The sequence below is a fragment of the Sorex fumeus genome, unplaced genomic scaffold (assembly GCF_029834395.1).
Source record: "Sorex fumeus unplaced genomic scaffold, SorFum_2.1 ptg000098l, whole genome shotgun sequence".
Taxonomy (NCBI): Eukaryota; Metazoa; Chordata; class Mammalia; order Eulipotyphla; family Soricidae; genus Sorex; species Sorex fumeus.
Window position 1 is genome coordinate 30030315 of NW_026606155.1, and position 21267 is coordinate 30051581.

Consider the following 21267-nt stretch of genomic DNA (forward strand, 5'->3'; position numbering starts at 1 on the left):
ATACAGAAAAGCCTATCCTGAAATTCATATGCAATCATAAGAAAATCCAAACAGCCAAAATCTTTAAAAAACAAAAAACAAAAACGCAGGTAGGGCACTTGCCTTGCACACAGCCAACCAAGGTTCAATTTCCGGGATTTCATACAGTCTGCAAAAATTGCCAGGAGTGATTGCTGAATGCAGAGTGAGGAGTAACCCTGAATGCTGGGTGTGAGGGGAAAAAAAAAAAAGACCCTGGACTTGCTTTCAAGTCAGTGCTCTCTCTTAAACATGTTATCTATTTCTTTCTATTTTTTCATCTCCACACCCGTATCTGTGTGTGACACAGATAGTGACAAAGTTTTCTATCTCTTCTTCTCTTTCCCCACATATCTTTAAACTTCTTTCAATAAAAACTATTTTCCTTACCAAAGAAAGAAAAGAAAACCTGAAGGAGTCACACATCTTCATTTTAAATCAGAGCCAAAGGAATCAATGGTGTGGTACTGGCATAAAGACAGTTATATAAATCAATGTAAAACAGAGCTTAAAAATAAAACCTTATGTACATGATAGGGTTGGAGCGATAGCACAGCGGTAGGACATTTGCCTTACAAGTGGCCAACCTGGCCGACCCGAGTTCGATTCCTCCACCCATCTCGGAGAGCCCGGCAAGCTACCGAGAGTATCTCACCCGCACGGCAGAGCCTGGCAAGCTACCCGTGACATATTCAATATGCCAAACACATTTTTTAACAAGTCTCATGATGGAGACGTTACTGGGCCCGCTAGAGCAAATCAATGAACAACAGGAGGACTGTGACCGTACATGATAAAAGATCTTTTTAAAAAGAGCCAAGACCATTCAACAGGAAAGGGATAGTCTTTTTAAGTAAAGCTGTTGGGAAAACTGGATTCCACACTCTAGAGAATGAAGTTGACCTTTAACTAGAAGTATATATCAAAATTAATCCAAAATGTGGGGCTGGAGCAATAGCACAGCGGGTAGGGCGTTTGCCTTGCACGCAGCCGATCCAGGTTCGATTCCCAGCATTGCATATGGTCCCCCGAGCACCTCCAGGAGTGATTCCTGAATGCAAAGCCAGGAGTAACCCCTGAACATCGCCGGGTGTGATCCAAAAAGCAAAATGTATAGGACCTAAAATAATATTACTCTTAGAAGAAAACATAAGGCAAAAAGCTAAACAACACTGAATATGGCACTGATTTCTTGGGTATGGATTACTAGCATGGGAAAACAGAAAAAAATTAAAAGAATAAAATGGACTTCATAATAATTTAAAAACGTTATGTACCACAAGATACAGAATAAAATGGCAACCAACAGTTGTGAAAATACTTACAAACCATCTATGTGACAAGGAAGAAATATAAAGAATGTGCAGAGACCCCTAAAACTCAACAAGAAAGCAACCTGATCCAAACTGAATGACTTGAATAGACATTTTTCCAAAGATATCACCCCCTAACAACAATTTAAAATGGTCAATGAAGAACATGAAAAGAGGCTCAACATTGACTACCATTAGGAAAACACAAATCAAAAATAAACTGTTACAGCACCTTAAAAGTAGTCAGAAGGTTACTCTCAAATACAAAAAAAACAAAAATGGTAATGATGATGCGGAGAAGAAGAATTCTTAAGAACTGTTTAGGTGAAATATTAAAAGGATATCACCACTATGGAAGACAGTACTGTGGTCCCTAAAAGACTTGAATATAAGGCCAGAAAGATAGTTTAAAGAGCTAGAGTACATATCCTGCATGCACAAAGCTTCAAATTCAAGCCGCAGCACAGCATCCTCTACCTCCACCCTGGCAGCACCACATCATCAGGCACTAGCACTGAACGGTCAGGCCGGTGCCACCTGGGCCCATATTGCTATGTGGGAAAAGACTCCCTCAACCACAAAATAATCATAATCATAATAAAAATATAACTAAGGGTCAAAGAGATAGTATAGGGATCCCCAGGAGTGATTCCTAAGCAGAGTCAAGCATAACTCCTAAGCACAGTCAGGTGTGGTCCAAATACACTGTAGCACTGTCCTTCCATTGTTCATCTATTTGCTCGAGCGGGCCCAGTAACATCTCTATTGTGAGTCTTGTTGTTACTGTGTTTGGTATATCGAATATGTCACGGGTATCTTGCCAGGCTTGCCATGCAGGAGAGATACTCTCAGTAGCTTGCCGGGCTCTCCAAGAGAGGCAAAGAAACTGAACCCGACTCGGCCTGGCCAGCGGCTAGCAAGGCAAACACCCTACAACTGTGCTATGGCTCCAAATACAAAAACAAGGAAAAAAACAAAAAAGAATTACTGAATGATCCAGTAATTCCACCTCTATGTATTTATACCAAAGAATAGAAAAATAGGGTTTCAAGGAGAAAATTTTTTACTTTTTTATTATTTCTATATTAAAATAAAAAATATTTATTTTATTATTTTTATATTCCCTGCACCAGGCTGTCTTCACCAGGGCACCTCGCAGGGGGGTGGGTTAAGTTTCCCTCCCTGCCCCAAGCAGAGTCCCGGGAGCTGAAAACCTCCAGAACCCAACCACGGCCATACTCAAGGCCACTCTCCACATGCTCAGATGAGCCTCATCCATGAAGGAACCGACAGAAGAACCCATCACTGAGATATCCATGCAGTTATAAGCAAATCTCATGACTTCATCTTTCCTAACAGCTGCATAGTATCCCATTGTGTAGATGTACCAGAGTTTCATCTGTTCTCGTGCACTCAAATTGTTTCCACATTTTAGCTAATGTGAACAGTGCTGCAATGAACTTATAAATGCAGATGTCATTTCTACTGTGCTTTTTTTGGACCCCTGGAATATATTCCCAGAACTGGTATTGCTGGGTTATATAGAAGCTCAATTTCTAGTTTTTTTGACGAATGTCCGTATTGTTTTCCAAAAAGGCTGAACCAGTTGGCATTCCACCAACAATGAATGAAAGTCCCTTTTTCCCTGAATCCACATCAGCACTAGTTGTTCCTGTTCTTTTTGATGTGTGCCAGTCTCTGTGGTGTGAGATACCTCACTGCTGTTTTGGTTTTCATTTCCCTGATGATTAGCGATGTAGAGAAATTTTTAATGTGCGTTTGGCCATTTATATTTCTCATAATAATCTCTTTTCTCAAAGAGAAAAGTTGATGGCTGTGTTCATAAAGCATAATTCACAAGACAAACAAGAGTCCACCAAATGGTGAATAGATAAGTGCAGCATTTACACACAATGAAATTCAGCCTTAAAAAAAAACTTCTCCAAAACCTGGAAACTCAAGAACAGACAAGTGGATAAAGAAGCTATGGTACTGCTAAAAGCAGTCTATAGACCAAACATGATTGCCACTCAATGCCTCTCTGGCAAAACACAGTACCCAAAAGAAGAGAGAGAGAACAAGGGGGAATGCCCTGCCACAGCGGCAGGGTGGGATGGTGGGGTGGGGGAGGATGGGGGGTGGGAGGGATGCTAGGACCCGTGGTGGGGAGGATGGGCACTGGTGGAGGGATGGGTATTTGATCATTGTATAACTGAAACCCAAGCACAAAAATTTATAAGTCTATAACTGTACCTCATGGTGTTTCACTAATAAAAAAAATGATTAAAAAAAAAAAGAAGCTATGGTACATCAATAAGATGAAATACTATGTAGCCATTCGAAAAAAATGAAATTAGCTGTTACATGTAAACATGGAGAGTATCATGCTGAGTAAAATAAATCAAAGGGAGAGATAGACATAGAAGGATCACATTTATTTGACAGATATAAAGAAACATAACAGGAAAATAATACCCAAAGTCAATAGAAATGAAGGCCAAGGGGACTATTTCTTTGTAAAAAGTTTGACACAATGAGAGGAGAGAGGTTAGGTCAGAGAAAGAATCACTATGGCAATGATAGTGGGAAGTGATCGCTGAAGTCCTTCATGTATATCCTTTCAGTAACAATATTGCAAATCACAGTACCTAAAAGGAAAAAAGAAAAAAATTCTGCCATAGAGGCAATCTTGGGATCAGGGACATTGGTGGAGGGAAACAAATACTAGTGATGAGATGGGTACTCAACAACAGTACTACTAAAACTCAATCATGAACAACTTTGTAACTTTGTATCTCACAGTTATTCAATTATTTTTTTCATATTTCACAAACTTTTGCAGTATAAATGAGCTTTGAGGACATTATGCTAAGAAAAGTAAGACAGTCAGAAAAAGACAAGTATCTTAAGAGTTAACTCGTAAGAGCTACTTAGAGTAGTTAAAGTCATAGATACAGTAAAATATAAAGGTGCTTGACAAGGATTAGAAGAACGGAGAGTCACTGTTTAAAAGGCATAGTGTTGATCTTTGAAACGTTCAGAATAAGAGAAGGAACACATGGAGGGTGCGGGATCCCGGAGGAAAAGAAAAAAGAAAAAACAGGTTCCAAAAAGAGCCGAGAGCACCGGGAAGTTCCAGATGGAGTAGGCGCCGCATCCCGCCTCCCCCAGATGGAACCCTGGTGACCAGAAGCCTCTACAAACACAGCTCGAGTATGCGGGAACGAGGACTTTTTCTCAAATCTGCCGGACTACACCTCCCAGGTAACCTCTGATCCCGGAAGTCATGCCCACAGCCCGCCCCCCAGCGCCATCTTTGAAACGTTCAGAATAAGAGAAGGAACACATGGAGGGTGCGGGATCCCGGAGGAAAAGAAAAAAGAAAAAACAGGTTCCAAAAAGGGCCGAGAGCACCGGGAAGTTCCAGATGGAGTAGGCGCCGCATCCCGCCTCCCCCAGATGGAACCCTGGTGACCAGAAGCCTCTACAAACACAGCTCGAGTATGCGGGAACGAGGACTTTTTCTCAAATCTGCCGGACTACACCTCCCAGGTAACCTCTGATCCCGGAAGTCATGCCCACAGCCCGCCCCCCAGCGCCATCTTTGAAACGTTCAGAATAAGAGAAGGAACACATGGAGGGTGCGGGATCCCGGAGGAAAAGAAAAAAGAAAAAACAGGTTCCAAAAAGAGCCGAGAGCACCGGGAAGTTCCAGATGGAGTAGGCGCCGCATCCCGCCTCCCCCAGATGGAACCCTGGTGACCAGAAGCCTCTACAAACACAGCTCGAGTATGCGGGAACGAGGACTTTTTCTCAAATCTGCCGGACTACACCTCCCAGGTAACCTCTGATCCCGGAAGTCATGCCCACAGCCCGCCCCCCAGCGCCATCTTTGAAACGTTCAGAATAAGAGAAGGAACACATGGAGGGTGCGGGATCCCGGAGGAAAAGAAAAAAGAAAAAACAGGTTCCAAAAAGGGCCGAGAGCACCGGGAAGTTCCAGATGGAGTAGGCGCCGCATCCCGCCTCCCCCAGATGGAACCCTGGTGACCAGAAGCCTCTACAAACACAGCTCGAGTATGCGGGAACGAGGACTTTTTCTCAAATCTGCCGGACTACACCTCCCAGGTAACCTCTGATCCCGGAAGTCATGCCCACAGCCCGCCCCCCAGCGCCATCTTTGAAACGTTCAGAATAAGAGAAGGAACACATGGAGGGTGCGGGATCCCGGAGGAAAAGAAAAAAGAAAAAACAGGTTCCAAAAAGAGCCGAGAGCACCGGGAAGTTCCAGATGGAGTAGGCGCCGCATCCCGCCTCCCCCAGATGGAACCCTGGTGACCAGAAGCCTCTACAAACACAGCTCGAGTATGCGGGAACGAGGACTTTTTCTCAAATCTGCCGGACTACACCTCCCAGGTAACCTCTGATCCCGGAAGTCATGCCCACAGCCCGCCCCCCAGCGCCATCTTTGAAACGTTCAGAATAAGAGAAGGAACACATGGAGGGTGCGGGATCCCGGAGGAAAAGAAAAAAGAAAAAACAGGTTCCAAAAAGGGCCGAGAGCACCGGGAAGTTCCAGATGGAGTAGGCGCCGCATCCCGCCTCCCCCAGATGGAACCCTGGTGACCAGAAGCCTCTACAAACACAGCTCGAGTATGCGGGAACGAGGACTTTTTCTCAAATCTGCCGGACTACACCTCCCAGGTAACCTCTGATCCCGGAAGTCATGCCCACAGCCCGCCCCCCAGCGCCATCTTTGAAACGTTCAGAATAAGAGAAGGAACACATGGAGGGTGCGGGATCCCGGAGGAAAAGAAAAAAGAAAAAACAGGTTCCAAAAAGAGCCGAGAGCACCGGGAAGTTCCAGATGGAGTAGGCGCCGCATCCCGCCTCCCCCAGATGGAACCCTGGTGACCAGAAGCCTCTACAAACACAGCTCGAGTATGCGGGAACGAGGACTTTTTCTCAAATCTGCCGGACTACACCTCCCAGGTAACCTCTGATCCCGGAAGTCATGCCCACAGCCCGCCCCCCAGCGCCATCTTTGAAACGTTCAGAATAAGAGAAGGAACACATGGAGGGTGCGGGATCCCGGAGGAAAAGAAAAAAGAAAAAACAGGTTCCAAAAAGGGCCGAGAGCACCGGGAAGTTCCAGATGGAGTAGGCGCCGCATCCCGCCTCCCCCAGATGGAACCCTGGTGACCAGAAGCCTCTACAAACACAGCTCGAGTAGGCGGGAACGAGGACTTTTTCTCAAAACCGCGCGGCCGCTTATGCGGCCGCGCGACATCTCTCTATATACAAAGTGATCAATGAGAAGTAAACCACCCAATCTTTCTCCCTGAAAATCAGAGTTAAGTTTGGAGCATGGCCACAGCCCCAGAAACACAAGGACTTAATGCAGAAACCAGCAGCTTAGAGCAGAAAAGTGAACGGACGATGCGTTAACCCAGGCCATCATTTCTGCCCAGAGGGGAAAAGGGTGTTGCCCCATTCGCCCTCTCTTCTCTGGAAAGAAGGATGGCAGCCGCATGGGAGCCTTGTGGACAGCAGGTATGAGCCGGGGGTGTGGGGGCGACTAAAACCTCATGGGAAGGGGGGCGTTCCGGTCCGTCCTTCACGCCCTACCGAGGTCACCAGTTGCCCCCCACGAGCGGCTCTCCAGCACGGCCACAGCCCCAGAAGCACAAGGGCTTAATGCAGAACCCAGCAGCTTGGAGCAGAAAAGTGAAAGGACTATGCGTTAATCCAGGCAATCATTTCTGCCCAGAGGGGAAAGGGTGTTGCTCCCTTCCGCCCTCCTCCCTCTGGAAAGAAAGATGGCGGCCACATGGGAGCCTTGTGGACAGCAGGTATGAGCCGGGGGTGTGGGGGCGACTAAAACCTCATGGGAAGAGGGGCGTTCTGGTCCGTCCTTCACGCCCTACCGAGGTCACCAGTTGCCCCCCACGAGCGGCTCCCCAGCACGGCCACAGTCCCAGAAGCACAAGGACTTAATGCAGAACCCAGCAGCTTGGAGCAGAAAAGTGAAAGGACTATGCGTTAATCCAGGCCATCAAGTCTGCCGGAGGGGAAAGGGTGTTGCCCCATTCGCCCTCTCTTCTCTGGAAAGAAGGATGGCGGCCGCATGGGAGCCTTGTGGACAGCAGGTATGAGCCGGGGGTGTGGGGGCGACTAAAACCTCATGGGAAGGGGGGCGTTCCAGTCCGTCCTTCACGCCCTACCGAGGTCACCAGTCACCCCTCACGAGCGGCTCTCCAGCACGGCCACGGCCCCAGAAGCACAAGGACTTAATGCAGAACCCAGCAGCTTGGAGCAGAAAAGTGAACGGACTATGCGTTGATCCAGCCCATCAAGTCTGCTGGAGGGGAAAGGGTGTTGCCCCATTCGCCCTCTCCTCTCTGGAAAGAAAGATGGCGGCCACATGGGAGCCTTGTGGACAGCAGGTATGAGCCGGGAGTGTGGGGGCGACTAAAACCTCATGGGAAGGGGGGCGTTCCGGTCCGTCCTTCACGCCCTACCGAGGTCACCAGTTGCCCCCCACGAACGGCTCTCCAGCACGGCCACAGCCCCAGAAGCACAAGGGCTTAATGCAGAACCCAGCAGCTTGGAGCAGAAAAGTGAAAGGACTATGCGTTAATCCAGGCAATCATTTCTGCCCAGAGGGGAAAGGGTGTTGCTCCCTTCCGCCCTCCTCCCTCTGGAAAGAAAGATGGCGGCCACATGGGGGTCTTGTGGACAGCAGATATGAGCCGGGGGTGTGGGGGCGACTAAAACCTCATGGGAAGGGGGGCGTTCTGGTCCGTCCTTCACGCCCTACCGAGGTCACCAGTTGCCCCCCGCGAGCGGCTCTCCAGCACGGCCACGACTCCAGAACACAGAAACCAATTTCTTAACTATCTGACTTTCAGTAGAAATACTTCCAGGGTCAATAGGTAAAAGAGCAGAAATCCAAAACCAACATTTAATTCTTGAACCCAGCCGTAGAAAGCAAATCACTTCACAATGCTTTTTCAGCATGTCTGATTTGGGGGGGGGGGTAAACTCTAAATAATAGTGGTGAATCTTTTATTGAAACAATGAATCTAATCAAAGCAGATAGAGTGTTAACTAGAATTCATCTGCTTCACAGGGACGGGGAGGGGTGGGGGGTGGGGTTTTATTGGGGTTCTTCATGGTAAAAAATAAGTATTGGTAAAGGGAAATGTGTTTGATATTTGCATGACTGAGACATAAACCTGAAAGCTTTGTAACCTTTCCCACAGTGATTCAATAAATAAATAAAAAAAAAAAAAAAAAAAAAAAAAAACACAGGGGATAAAGCGCAAAAAAAAAAAAAAAAAAAAAAAATAAAAGGCATAGTGTTTCAATTTTATAAGAAGAAAAGTTATGGGGATGAATGATGTTAATAACTACACAATGTAACTGATTTTTAATATCACTGAACAACACAAATATATATATATATAATTACAATTTAAAAAACTTTAAAGAAATGTAATAATCACCAAAACCTAGAAACTCCCTAAGAGTCCATCACCTGGCAACTGTCAAACTTCATAAACAATACTGAAAACAAGTAATTTTAATATATGCCAAATCTAAACAAGAAACTTTTCAAAGTCACATAAAAAATGTCAAAAAATTTTAAGACAAATTGTTCAAACCTTTAATCATTCAATGATACCAAAAGAACAATGAATCAAGGCTGATGAGCTAGGTCAAGGGTAAAGCACTAATTTCAATTCCACCACAACCGCAACAAACAGGATAAAGCATGGTAACCCCTATCACTACCATGTGGCCCTGTGTACTCCTCACCAGCAACACTGTATGGGACTTCTGTGGTACTCATTCTGAGCCTCTAGGCCAGATATTTTTTAAATTAAGTATAATGCTTCATATTCAGCACAATCTGTTTTATCTATTACAAAGCTGTTAAATAGGAAGTAAAATATTTTTCAATTCATGCACTGCAGAATATGCTTAATAAGTAATCAGAAAATATTTGTTAACTAAGTGCAATAGAGTACAAATGGTCTTATTCTTTCTACTTCTCTAGAATACACATGTAGTTTTAGACAGAAAATATTAATTTCTCTAAACATTAACATACAATTGAAATAGAGATGTGCTGACCACAAAACATACTGACCTGAGTTTGTTCAGTTAATCAAGAAAGGAAATAGAGCACTTTGTCTTGAATGAAAAAATATCATTGCTGTCCTCTTAGTGAAAGCTATAACCTAGAATAAAAGAAAAATATATGAAATTCAGCCCTACTCAAATTTTAGTTAACATTATCCTTTCTGATTGCTTTTAATTTTTCCTTTTCCTAGTTACAACATGCAATGCTTTTGTATATTCACTTCTGCAAGCAGTGCTTTTCAAGTATCAGTAAGAAATGTTTTTTTTAGAGGTTGGAGAGATAGTACAAAGGTTAAAGTATTTGCCTAGATGTAGCTGCAGCCAGAATCCTGGCTAAAACACCTTACAGCATATGGTCTCCCAAGCACTGCCAAGATTGGTGCCTAAGCACAAAACCCAGAGTGGTTCCTAAGCACTGCCAGGTATGGCAAAAAAAGTAAAAACAAAAATCAAAAAAAGGAAATGTTTCCTCATTTTGCAAATCACACTCAGCAGCAGTGAAACCCAGCATTTTAATTTTCTTCATAATGCATCATAAAGCAAGGAGAAACACATAAAAACTTACTCTGTGAACACAAAATGTTTTTGCTATTTTAACATTTAGGCAATCTGAAAATTGTCTTTTTTAACTAATGCTCAAAAACTCCTTCATCCTGATTAGTTCTTAAAAAAATTAACAATAAAACAAATAATCTCTTTTCAATATAAATTCACTTTCATGCCATTTAATTTGCTTTCTATAGAACAATTTTGCTCATTCTTGTCAGCCTGAAACACTCCATTCCTATTTTCCATAACAGGGACTTTTATCCCTTATCCTCTTTATTTATTAATGCATCTCTCTCAACTTTCTAAAATTCAACTCACCATAACTTCTCTGAATGGGAAGTATAATAGTTCTGTACTTCATCAATCTTTCTTAGAATATTGGCTGGCTTACAGATGTACCATCACATGCAGTTTTTCTGATTAGAGAATGTATCTCCTACTTCTTTTGTCACTATCATTCCCATACATACATAACCATGTTTGACACATAGAAAGTAACAATTAAGACAGACATCTTTTTCTTTCATTTTTTTTCATTGAATTACCATGAGGTATATCGTTTCAAAGTTTTTCATAATTGGGTTTCAATCATATAATGCTCCAACAGTGTACATTTTCCACCACAAATGCCCCCAGTTTCCCTGCTACCACCCTACCCCCACCCCAGCCAGCTTCTCTGGCAGGTACATATCTTCTTTCTCTCTCACTCTGTCTTTCCTTTTGGGCATAATGTTTTGCAATACAGATATTGAAAGGTTATTATGTTTTTCCCTTTACCTACTTTCAAGACTCAGTTCTTGTCCAGAGTGATCACTTTCAACTATCATTGTCCTAGTGGTCCCTTCTCTGCCCCATAGGTCAAATATTCCCTGATTATTTACGTGCAAGTCTCTGAGTATAAACACCCAAGAATAATACACAGACTCAATACATTATGGAAATGTGTTTCTGTCAGTTATTTTATTGTTACATGTGATTATTTTTAAACGCTGTTATAATTCACTGTTAGAAGCAATCTTTCTTCACTGACATCAAAGCATACTAAAACAACTTTCGGTGATCAGAAATAAAGCATGATCACCAACTTCAATTCCTCCATTCCAAAAGTATCATTGTATCACTGTCATCCCATTGATGGCCGAATTACTCGAGCGGGCGCCAGTAACATCTCTATTCCTCTCTGCCCCAACTGCCTCCCCCACCACCACTTGTGACAAGCTTCCAACAGTATACCAGTTCTCCTGGCCCTTATTTCTACTATCCTTGGGTATTAGTCACACACTCTTTTTTTATACTCCACAAATAGCTGCAATCATTCTATGTCTGCCCCTGTCCCTCTGACTCACTTCACTCAGCATGATATTCTCTATGTCCATGCATTTATGAGCAAATTTCATGACTTCATCTTCCCTGGTAGCTGCACAGTATTCTGTAGTGTAGATGTACAAAAATTTCTTTAGACCTACTCATCTATTCAAAGGTATTCAGGTTCTTTTCAGATTCTGGTTATTGTGAATAGTGCTGCAATGAACAAAGAAATGCAAATGGCACTTCTGCTGTGTGTTTTTGGACCTCCAGGATATATTCCCAGAAGCAGAATGCCTGGGTTGTACGGAAGTTCAATTTCAAATTTATTGAGGAATGCCCATATTGCTTTCCAAAAAGGCTGGACCCATCAGCATTCCCACCAACAATGAATGAGAGTCCCTTTCTCCCTGAATCCACGCCAGGACTGGTTGTTCTTGTTCTTTTTGATGTGTGTCAATCTCTGTGGTGAGAGATGATATATCATTGTTGTTCAGATTTGCATCTCCCTGATGATTAGAGGAGAGCATTTTTTCATATGCCTTTTAGCATTTGTATTTCTTCTGCTCACTCTTTCTCCCCATTTTTTGATGGGGCTGGATCTTCTCCCCATTTTTTGATGGGGTTGGATGTTTTCTTTCTTGTAAACTTCTACCAGTTCCTTATATATCTTTGCTATTAACCCTTATACAGAGGGGTACTGGGTAAATATATTCATAGGTCTTTTTTAATTCCAGTTCATTAATTTCTGTTCTTTTATTATTTCATTCTTCCTACCTGTTCTGAGCTCCTTTTGTTGGAGCTATTTTCCAATTTACATAGGCCCTTTCTTCCTTCCTCTGATGAATGCTTGCATAGCTATAAACTTTCCTCATAATAGCCCTTTTGCTGTGTCCCAAAAGTTCGGGCTGCTTGTATCCTCATTCTCATTTGTCTACAGGAATCCTTTGATTTCCTCTTTGATTTCTTCTCTGACACACTTGTTTAGTAACAAGCTGTTTAATTTCCAAGAGTTTATTTCTTTGTTTCTGTTTGTGATTGACTTCTATTTTCAGTGCATCATGCCTAAGAAGATAGCTGGAATGATTTTCATCCTCTTGACTATGTGGAGGCATGTTTTCTGTCCCAGCATAAGGTCTATGTCAGACAATGTCCCATGTGCTTTGGAAAAGAAGGTGTATTTGGATTTGGGGGGATGAAAAGTGACCGCAGGCAGGTAGGTAGGTAGGTAGGTAGGTAGGTAGGTAGGTAGGTAGATACATAGCTAAGTAGGTAGATATGTAGGTAAGTAGATAGGTATATTAAAAACTCCTCTCTTCCAACTGCTTCAAACCAACTGTTTCCTTACTGAGCTTTAGCCTAATCTATTGAGAAGTGACAGAGCAGTGTGCTGAAGTCTCCAATCACTACTGTGTTGCTCTCAATATCTTTCTTTAAATCTATTATCAGTTATTTTAAGTATTTTGCTGTTCTTTCTGGCCATAAGCATTAATTCATTCAAATGCCTAACAACCTGAATCGAACAATTACACTTGAATAGATGTGGCTCGCTGCCGGCAGTCTCTATCTTCACTGTCTATGCACCAACATCCAATTACGATGAAGGAGAAATTGAGAAGTTCTACCTGGAGCTGGAGAAGTTCTATAAAGAAAACCACACCTTCTACAAGATCATTGTCAGTGATTTTAATGCCAAGATAGGACTGAGAAGATCAGCCAAAGAACTCCACAGAGGAACCCATGGCCTAGAATGGAACGAACAGGATGACAGACTGTTTGAGTTCATCATGTCGACCAAGACCATCCATGTAACTCACAGTTCCAGAAGGCCAAATCTAAACATTGGTCACGGGAGTCTCCCAGTGGACAGTTCCAAAACGAAACTGACCACATCATATTCAATCGACAGTCTTGCCTGACCAATGTTGCTGTTGTCCCAAAATTCCAAACAGAAACAGACCACCATCTCCTTCGTGCAAAATTCTACTTCACAGAGTGAGGATAAAGGGCTGCAAAGTTTAAGAAGAGAACTGCCAGAACTACCACCAACTGGGAGCTCTTTGGCACTATTGCAGCAACATGGGAAGATGCCATCATTTATAACACTGACGAGGAATACAATTGGCTGGTTCAGCATCTCCATGATTGTGCAAAGAACGCCAAGAGAAAAAGCCACAAAAAGACGACTGTCTTCGAAAACTCTCGAACTCATTCACCAACATGGCTTGGCGCAAGCCTCAGGCAACTATAAGCGAACATCTGAGCTCACAAAGCAGTGCAGAGAAGCAATAACAGAAGACCTCAAAGAGAGAAGAGCGGCAGTGCTGGCAGATGCGGCAGAAGCCGGGAAAAGACATTCGCAACGCCTGCCTGTCCTTCGCCAACTACAAGACCAAGGTGACTGCCCTCTGACATCCTGATGGATCTATCACATCTTCCATAAGGGCAATAAAAAAGATTATCCATGACTTCTTCTCGGATCTCTGTGATAGTCACGTCCATCTGCCCACATACCAAATTCCACAGGATGGATATGACGTTCCCAACATTCTCCCTTCCAAAATCCGACACACCATTTCATCAGTAAAGTAGCAAACAGTATCCGGCCCAGACAAGGTCAGACCCGAACACCTGAAGAACCTGCTGTCAGTACTCATCAACACACAGGCTCAGCTCTTCATACACTACCTGTCTGAATGCAAGGTTCCATCCCAATGGAAAACCAGCAGGACTACTGTACAAGAAGGGAGACATCCACAACATTGGTAACTATCGCCCGATCTGCCTGTTGTCTGTCATCTACCAGCTGTTCACTCGAGTCATCCTGAATAGGAAAGGCAGAACACTAGATGAAGGACAACCATGTGAGCAAGCCAGGTTCCGAAAAGGATTCAGCACGATCGACCATATCCACACGATAACCAAGCTCATTGAGGTTTCTCGGGAGTTCAAGATGCCACTCTGTCTAAGGTTAATTGATTTAAAGAAGGCCTTGATTCTGTTGAGATGGAAGTGGTCATCGAAGCCCTAGCCAAACAGGGAGTTCAAACTCAATACATCAGGATCCTCTGTGAGCTGTATTACGGATTCACTACCAGGATCTCACCATTCTACAAGGAAGTGATCACCCATGTCAAGAGAAGGGTTCTGCAGGGTGATACCATTTCACCGAAACTCTTCAGTGCCACCCTCAAAAACGTCATGCAACGACTAGAATGGGAAGGAATGGGAGTAAAGAGAGATGGTTGGCAACTACAGCACCTCCGCTTTGCTGATGACATCATTCTCATAATACCAAACATTAGCCAAGCAGCACAAATGCTGGCCAACTTTGACCGTGAGTGTGGAAAGGTCGAAATACAGCTGAATCTCACGAAGACAATGTTTATGAGAAACAGTCTCGTTCCTGACATTCCATTTGCTCTCAACGGTATGAACATTTCCAAACGCAACAGTTATGTGTACGTAGGTGAAAAAGTCAACATGACAAATGACCTGGCAGCTGAACTGCGCAGGAGGAAGAGAGCTGCTTGGAACGCCTTCAAGAGCATCGAAGAAATAGCTAAGAGGACAAAGAACCTCAGGCTCCAGGCACATCTCTTCAATTCCACTGTTCTTCCTGCATTAACATATGACTCAAAAACCTGGGTCCTACGAAAACAGGATGAGAATGCTATTCAGGTCTCCTAAAGAGGAACTAAAAGAGCTATGCTTGAAGTATGACACTTCACTCAATTGAGAGAAAGAATCCGGAGTTCTGATTTCTGTCGAGGGTCGAGAATCAGGGACGCTGTCTCATTTGCCAAGGCACTGAAGATAAGAAGTGCTGGACACGTAATGCGATTTGGAGATGACCGCTGGACTAGAGCCATTACCGATTGGATTCCACAGAACATCAAAAGATCATATGGCCGCCCACCTACAAGATGGTCAGACTTCTTCATCAAGACCCTGAACGATCAGTTTGAGGCTCTTCATGTTCCTAGATGGAGCAGATGCCACTGGGCTACACTAGCACGCAACAGGGACAAATGGAGATGTTACTGGTATCCACTCAAGCAAATTGATGAGTAATGGGATGTCAAGTAATCAAGTTATCAAGCTGTTCTCTTATTAAATATATATATGTTTAGGAGTTTGAGTTCTTCCCGATGTGCATATCCCTTGATCATGACTCCTGCTGTCTCATAACCTTTTTGAGCTTGAAATCTATGCAGTTTAATACCAGTATGATCACTGACACTTTTTGAGAGAACTAAATAAGAAAAGTCTTCCAACCTCTGACTTTGAGTCTGTTTTCTCTGACTATGCATATGTCTTTCCTGCAAGCAGCAAATCATTGGGCTTGATTTTTCATCCTACTCCTCTGAGTCTCGTAATTGGTGCAGTTAGCTTGTTGACATTGAGATTATTGTACTGTGCCATCTTTCTGTAGAAGTTTGGTGTGCTCATGGGATTCCTCATCTTGAAGTAGCCCCTTTAGTTCTTTTATAAAGATGATTTCTAATCTATGAAGTTCCTGAGCTGTTGTTTATTCAGGAAGTTGTGCAATATTCCTTCAAATCTGAATGAGAGTCTGGCTGGGTAAAGTGTTCTGGGTGAGGGGTTCATATTTCGTTGACTTTTTTTCTTTATCACACCACTTTTTTTCAGGCCCAGATGGTTTCATTTCATAAACCTGCTGTAAATCTTAAAAGCACTCCTTTGTATGTAATTTCTTCCTTTGATATTGCTGTTTTCAATACTCTCCGGTTTTTATCATTTTGATTAGGATATTCCTTGGAATATCGGTTTGACCGGTTTGAGGCTCTTCGTGTTCATAGAAGGAACAGACGCCATTGGGCTACACTAGCACGCGACAGGGACAAATGGAGACGTTACTGGCACCCGCTTGAGCAGATCGATGATTAACGGGAAGTCAAGTGATCAAGTGATGCCTTGGAATATTTTTACATGGATCTTTTAGCTGGTGACCATCAGGCTTCCTGGATCTGGGTGCACATACTCTCCAGCTCTGGAAACGTCTCAGCAATGATGTCTTTGTTACTTCTTCTTCTGGGTTGCCTCTCTAGCCCTCTGGCAGTCCAATTCTTCCACTGTGCCTCTTGAATTCATCCCAATCCTTTTGTTACTGTTCATTTATTTTGAGGCTTTTTTTCCACGTTTTCTACTGTTGTCTAGAGGTTTTTAAACCTCATCTTGGAGCTGATTCTGTCCTCAAATACTTAATTAACTCTGCGTGTGAGGTATCTGAGTTTTATTGCCTACCAAGTTTCTCAGCTCTGTCATTTCTATTTGTAGTATTCTCATATCCTCTTCTGTTTTATTGGCTGTCCTTTTCATTGTTTCTTTGAGCTTATTGAATATCCTAAGAATTTCTACTATGCTTCTCAGAGAGATAAATAATATAGTCGGATATTACTAATTGAGTCTTTAGGATTACAATCTTCACCCACTACCCATGGTGGGATTATGTGCTGCTTTATCACGCATGGTTCCTTTGTAGTCTGGAGGTGCATCTTTTCCACTTCACCATTAGTGTCCCCATGCTAACCCCGCACCCCCCCCCCCACACACACACACACAACTCCATCATAGAGATCTCTGGGGGAACTCTATGGAGAGAAGGAAAATATCTTGTGGCTATGTTAGTGGTCACCCTCTCAGGAAACCAATCCTGCTGCTGCTCTAACCTATGGGAGGAGTCAAAAGTCCACTCCTTTAGTTAGGATCTTGCCAATTCACTAAGGTGAGGAGTTCAAACCATAGGACCACCACTCGGGAAACTACCTAGACTCAGGTTTTGATAAGGTGACAAGAATAGTCATTAGGAGTTAGCCTGACTACTAGGTATCCAAGTCCTTGGTAGCTAAACATGAAGAAAGGCTACATGAAGACACTTGATAGGATATACAATCCCTCTAAATGAATGGTTTTCTTTTCCTCTAATTGTCTTTGCTTTCTCAAATGAAAGACATGTTAAATAGGGATCAATTTGGCCCTCTTGGCAATCCACTTAGATCTAGTTTGGAATCTGATTATCTGCAACCCAGACTTCAATACATACTTCGATTTAGGTACTGATTCTCATATTCTCAGCAGGAATTCATAGTGAACTCAATAGGTACAGTAGATCCCAAAAATTAGCCAGCCTGACTTCCTAGCAAATTGCTGCATTTTTCCACTTACCTGTTGAGGACCACTAAATGTTGAGATGAGAATGCATACTGAAATGAAAGAAATTCATTTTGTTCTAAAAGATTCTTTTTCTATTTAGTTTTGATGTAAATGTACACACACACACACACACACACACACACACTTTTGAAGGAGCAACTATCTGAAAAAACTGTTTTTAAAGTTCACTGATCCTTTGACTTATTAATACTTGTTTGCACACACTTAAGATGAAATTTTATGAAGCCAGGACAAAATAAAATTTTCAGGGAGCTAAAAACATGAATAATCCGAAGTTCAAACAAAGCTGGAAACACCTAAATTCTATCCAATGCAAGCAGAAAGATCTTTTAAAATTCAAGTAATAAACAGAAATTTCAGCAGTGCTATATTAATCCCAGAATAAGAACTATTCCACAATGATCCCAGTGTAGCTTAAAAACAAACCCTGAAGAAACAACCTCAATCCTCAACTTAATATCTGTATCCAGGTAGTTAGCAAAACATAAAAACTCATAATTCAAAGCACAGCAGTTAAAGAACTCAAAAAGGTTCTATAAAAAGCAGAGATTTAAAAGCAATACCTTAAAGGATCAAAACTTTCCAAGCAACTTTAAAACATTTCAGGAAAAAGTGAAGAACTTTATAGAAAACCTAAGGAGACAATTAAATAAGAAGATAGGCCCTGAGTTCAATTCTGGACACTTCATGCCCAGGCCACAGAGCATCACTACGAGTGGATCTTAAGATTCCCTTCAGTGCCACTAGATCTAGTTCTTATTTAAAAAAAAATAAAAAAGTATACTGAGAGTCAAGAGGAATAATATAGCAGTTTATTTTAGCACACCATTGCTGCAAGCAATGGGTTATGAGTTTAAATCCTCAGCATTCCACATACACCAAATACTGGAAGTTTTCCTGTTTAAGTCTTGTAGCTCTATCTGAAATCCCTAGAGCCACAAGCAATTTCTATTCATACCAGTCAAATATATAAAGATCACAGAAAGGATTATGACCTATGGCGATCACAACTAAAAATAATGTGACAGTCACTTGCCCCTGGCAAAGCACAGATATGAGCAAAAAAAATGCAGTACAAACCTTGATGAATAACAGCAAGAGCAATGCAACCTGATATACAAACCACAGATAAAAAGGTGTAGGTACCAGAATTAGGCCTGTGAGCAGTCGTGTCAACAGTAACAAAGACAGGAGTAACAAAGAATAAGAAACTTTAAAGTCAGATAATATAGAAAACATTGAAAATATAAACATCTGTAGGAATACAGAGGGCTGGAATGATAACATAGTGGTTAGGGCATTTACCTTGCACGCGGCCGACCCAGGTTCGATTCTTGCATCCCTCTCGAAGAGACCGGCAAGCTACTAAGAGTATCTCACCCACGTGGCAAACCTGGCAAACTACCCATGACATATTCAATATGCCAAACACAGTAACAATAAGTCTCAAAATGGAGATGTTACTGGGTCCGCTCGAGCAAATTGATGAACAACAGGAGGACAGTGCTACAGTGCTACCCATAGATAATGAAGGCTGAGGACAGTGCTACCTACAGTGCTACCCATAAATAATGAAGGCTGTAACATACTTAATTAGTCAAGATAATTCAGGTTCTACAGAACTTTATATAATCAATGATCAAGGTGTCCCAAAAGTTGGCATGGAAGAACACGAAACATGAAAGTAGTATTGTACATGTAAGATTGCCAAGTTAAAGTGAGATAGGGTAGGATTGGGGACAACCAACAGGAAGCTTTTTATCTCTGTATCACTGTCCTCCCATTGTTCATCGATTTGCTCAAGCGGGCCCAGTAACAACTCCATCATGAGACTTGTTGTTACTGTGTTTGGCATATTGAATACGTCACAGGTAGCTTGCCAGGCTTTGCCGTGTGGGTGAGATACTCTCGGTAGCTTGCCGGGCTCTCCAAGAGGGGTGGAGGAATCAAACTCGGGTCGACCATGTTGGCTGCGTACAAGGCATACGCCCTACTTGTTGTGCTATCGCTCCAGCCCAGGAAGCTTTTTAATATAAATAATTTTACTGTCAAATTTTTTTCAGTCTATATTATAATTTAGAGAACTGCTGTTGGCTTAACTTTAAAAGAAAAAGAAAAATCCTTCTGTTTTTTCTTAAACACAGAACTTTAAGAAAAAACAGAAGGATTTATGAAGATAAGCAAACTGTACGTACTGTATCCCCTTCTTTCTCCTTCACCTGTATTATTAAAAAAAAATTAAATGTAGTATTTAAAATAGCTTTTTGTAAAATTCTTTGGGGCAAAGAGAAATCAGTAAAGTAGGTAATATTAAAGGGAGAGGGGGAAAGTATTTGAAATTTAATGAAAACTAAATTAAGTTTTAGGGGAAAAAAAGAACTGTTATGACCACTACTTCAAAATAAATTTATTATAAGACTCTGAAGAGCATATTTATTAGTAAGAAACCAGCTTCCTAGATAGTCCTGAAAAGTAACCGTACTCTGAACAAAATAAATAACTAAAGTGGTAATGAGGAGAAGTCCAAACTATCCTCCTCTCTTCATGAGTTTGTCTTATACTTTACACTGTCAACAGAAACTCAAACCTCAAATAACTTTATCTACAGAGCCCAATAATTTATTTTTTATTTATATAGCCTACATAAACATATCCTAATGTAGAAATTATTTAAATACAAAACTGATTCCCTTTTTACTTCCTTTAAGCTAGTGTTATATGCCAAAATTCATTTAAAACAGAACTTTAACTTGTCATCCTTATTTAATTCACACATTTGTGCAGAAAGCTTTCAGAAAAATTAAGAAAGAAAACTATAAATTATCTACTATAGCCAAGATACTTTTATGACTATTATCCTTTCAACCAGTCAGGAAGTCAGAAGGCAAAACACTAAAATTTCCATAAGTTACATCATCATTCCTTTTAAATTCTCAAAAGGAAAACTGATTAAATTTCTGAATCTTTTCAACTTGCCTTTACATTAAAATTGCTCCCCCAATTCTGTCCCTATAAGACTATATGCACTGGGGTGGTGAGAAGGAAACTGGGGTCACTGTGGTAGAAAATGTACACTAATGAAGGGACAAGTGTTGGAACATAGTATGATTGAAACCTGATTAATTTACAGCTTTGCAACTGTGTGTCTCACGGTTACTCAATAAATAAATTAGTTGGTTAATTAAAAGAGTGTATGCAGACTATGAGGGCAGTCTGTCTATTCACCTTTTGGCACAGAGGCCACACCTAGCTGTGGTCAGAGTTTATTCATGTGTTCAGGGACCACTCCTCCTGGTGCACAAGGGACCGTATATGATTCTAGGGATCAAGCTAGGGTCTTCCATGTGTAAAGCAAGCACCCCAACCCAATCATGATCTCTCTGTCCATTGTCTTTTTAATACCTTAGCAGTACTTAGCATATTGGCTTAACAAGCTAGTATTTAACATTTTCTGTTTATCAGTGTTGCATCTACTCATCTTATAAAGATACAGCAAAGATCAAACTTAGTATTTGAGAGTAACAGGTTAAATAGAACACAGATGTATGATCAGATTTATTTCATCATGATCATTCTATGTCTCATCCAGGGGAATCAGATAAACATGATAACCTCACAATAAACATGAGTTTCATGTTTATTTACTATCTCCCATATTCTACAGGTTCTAGAGTTCATTTTATTCATGGTAAAATCTTTCATAACTATATTATCCCAACACTCAGCACAACAAAAA

General features: G+C 41.9%; 1 protein-coding gene across 3 annotated transcripts in view; it reads right to left on the bottom strand.

Annotated features, from left to right (window-relative positions):
* The window catches only part of FUT8 (fucosyltransferase 8), a 311640-nt gene that overhangs the window by 255330 nt on the left and 35043 nt on the right, over window positions 1–21267 (bottom strand). For all 3 annotated transcript variants that reach the window (XM_056133859.1, XM_056133858.1, XM_056133857.1), the window contains one exon: window positions 9487–9577. The gene's annotated coding sequence lies outside the window, so the exon portion shown is untranslated. Of the gene's footprint in view, window positions 1–9486; window positions 9578–21267 lie in introns of those variants that run through there.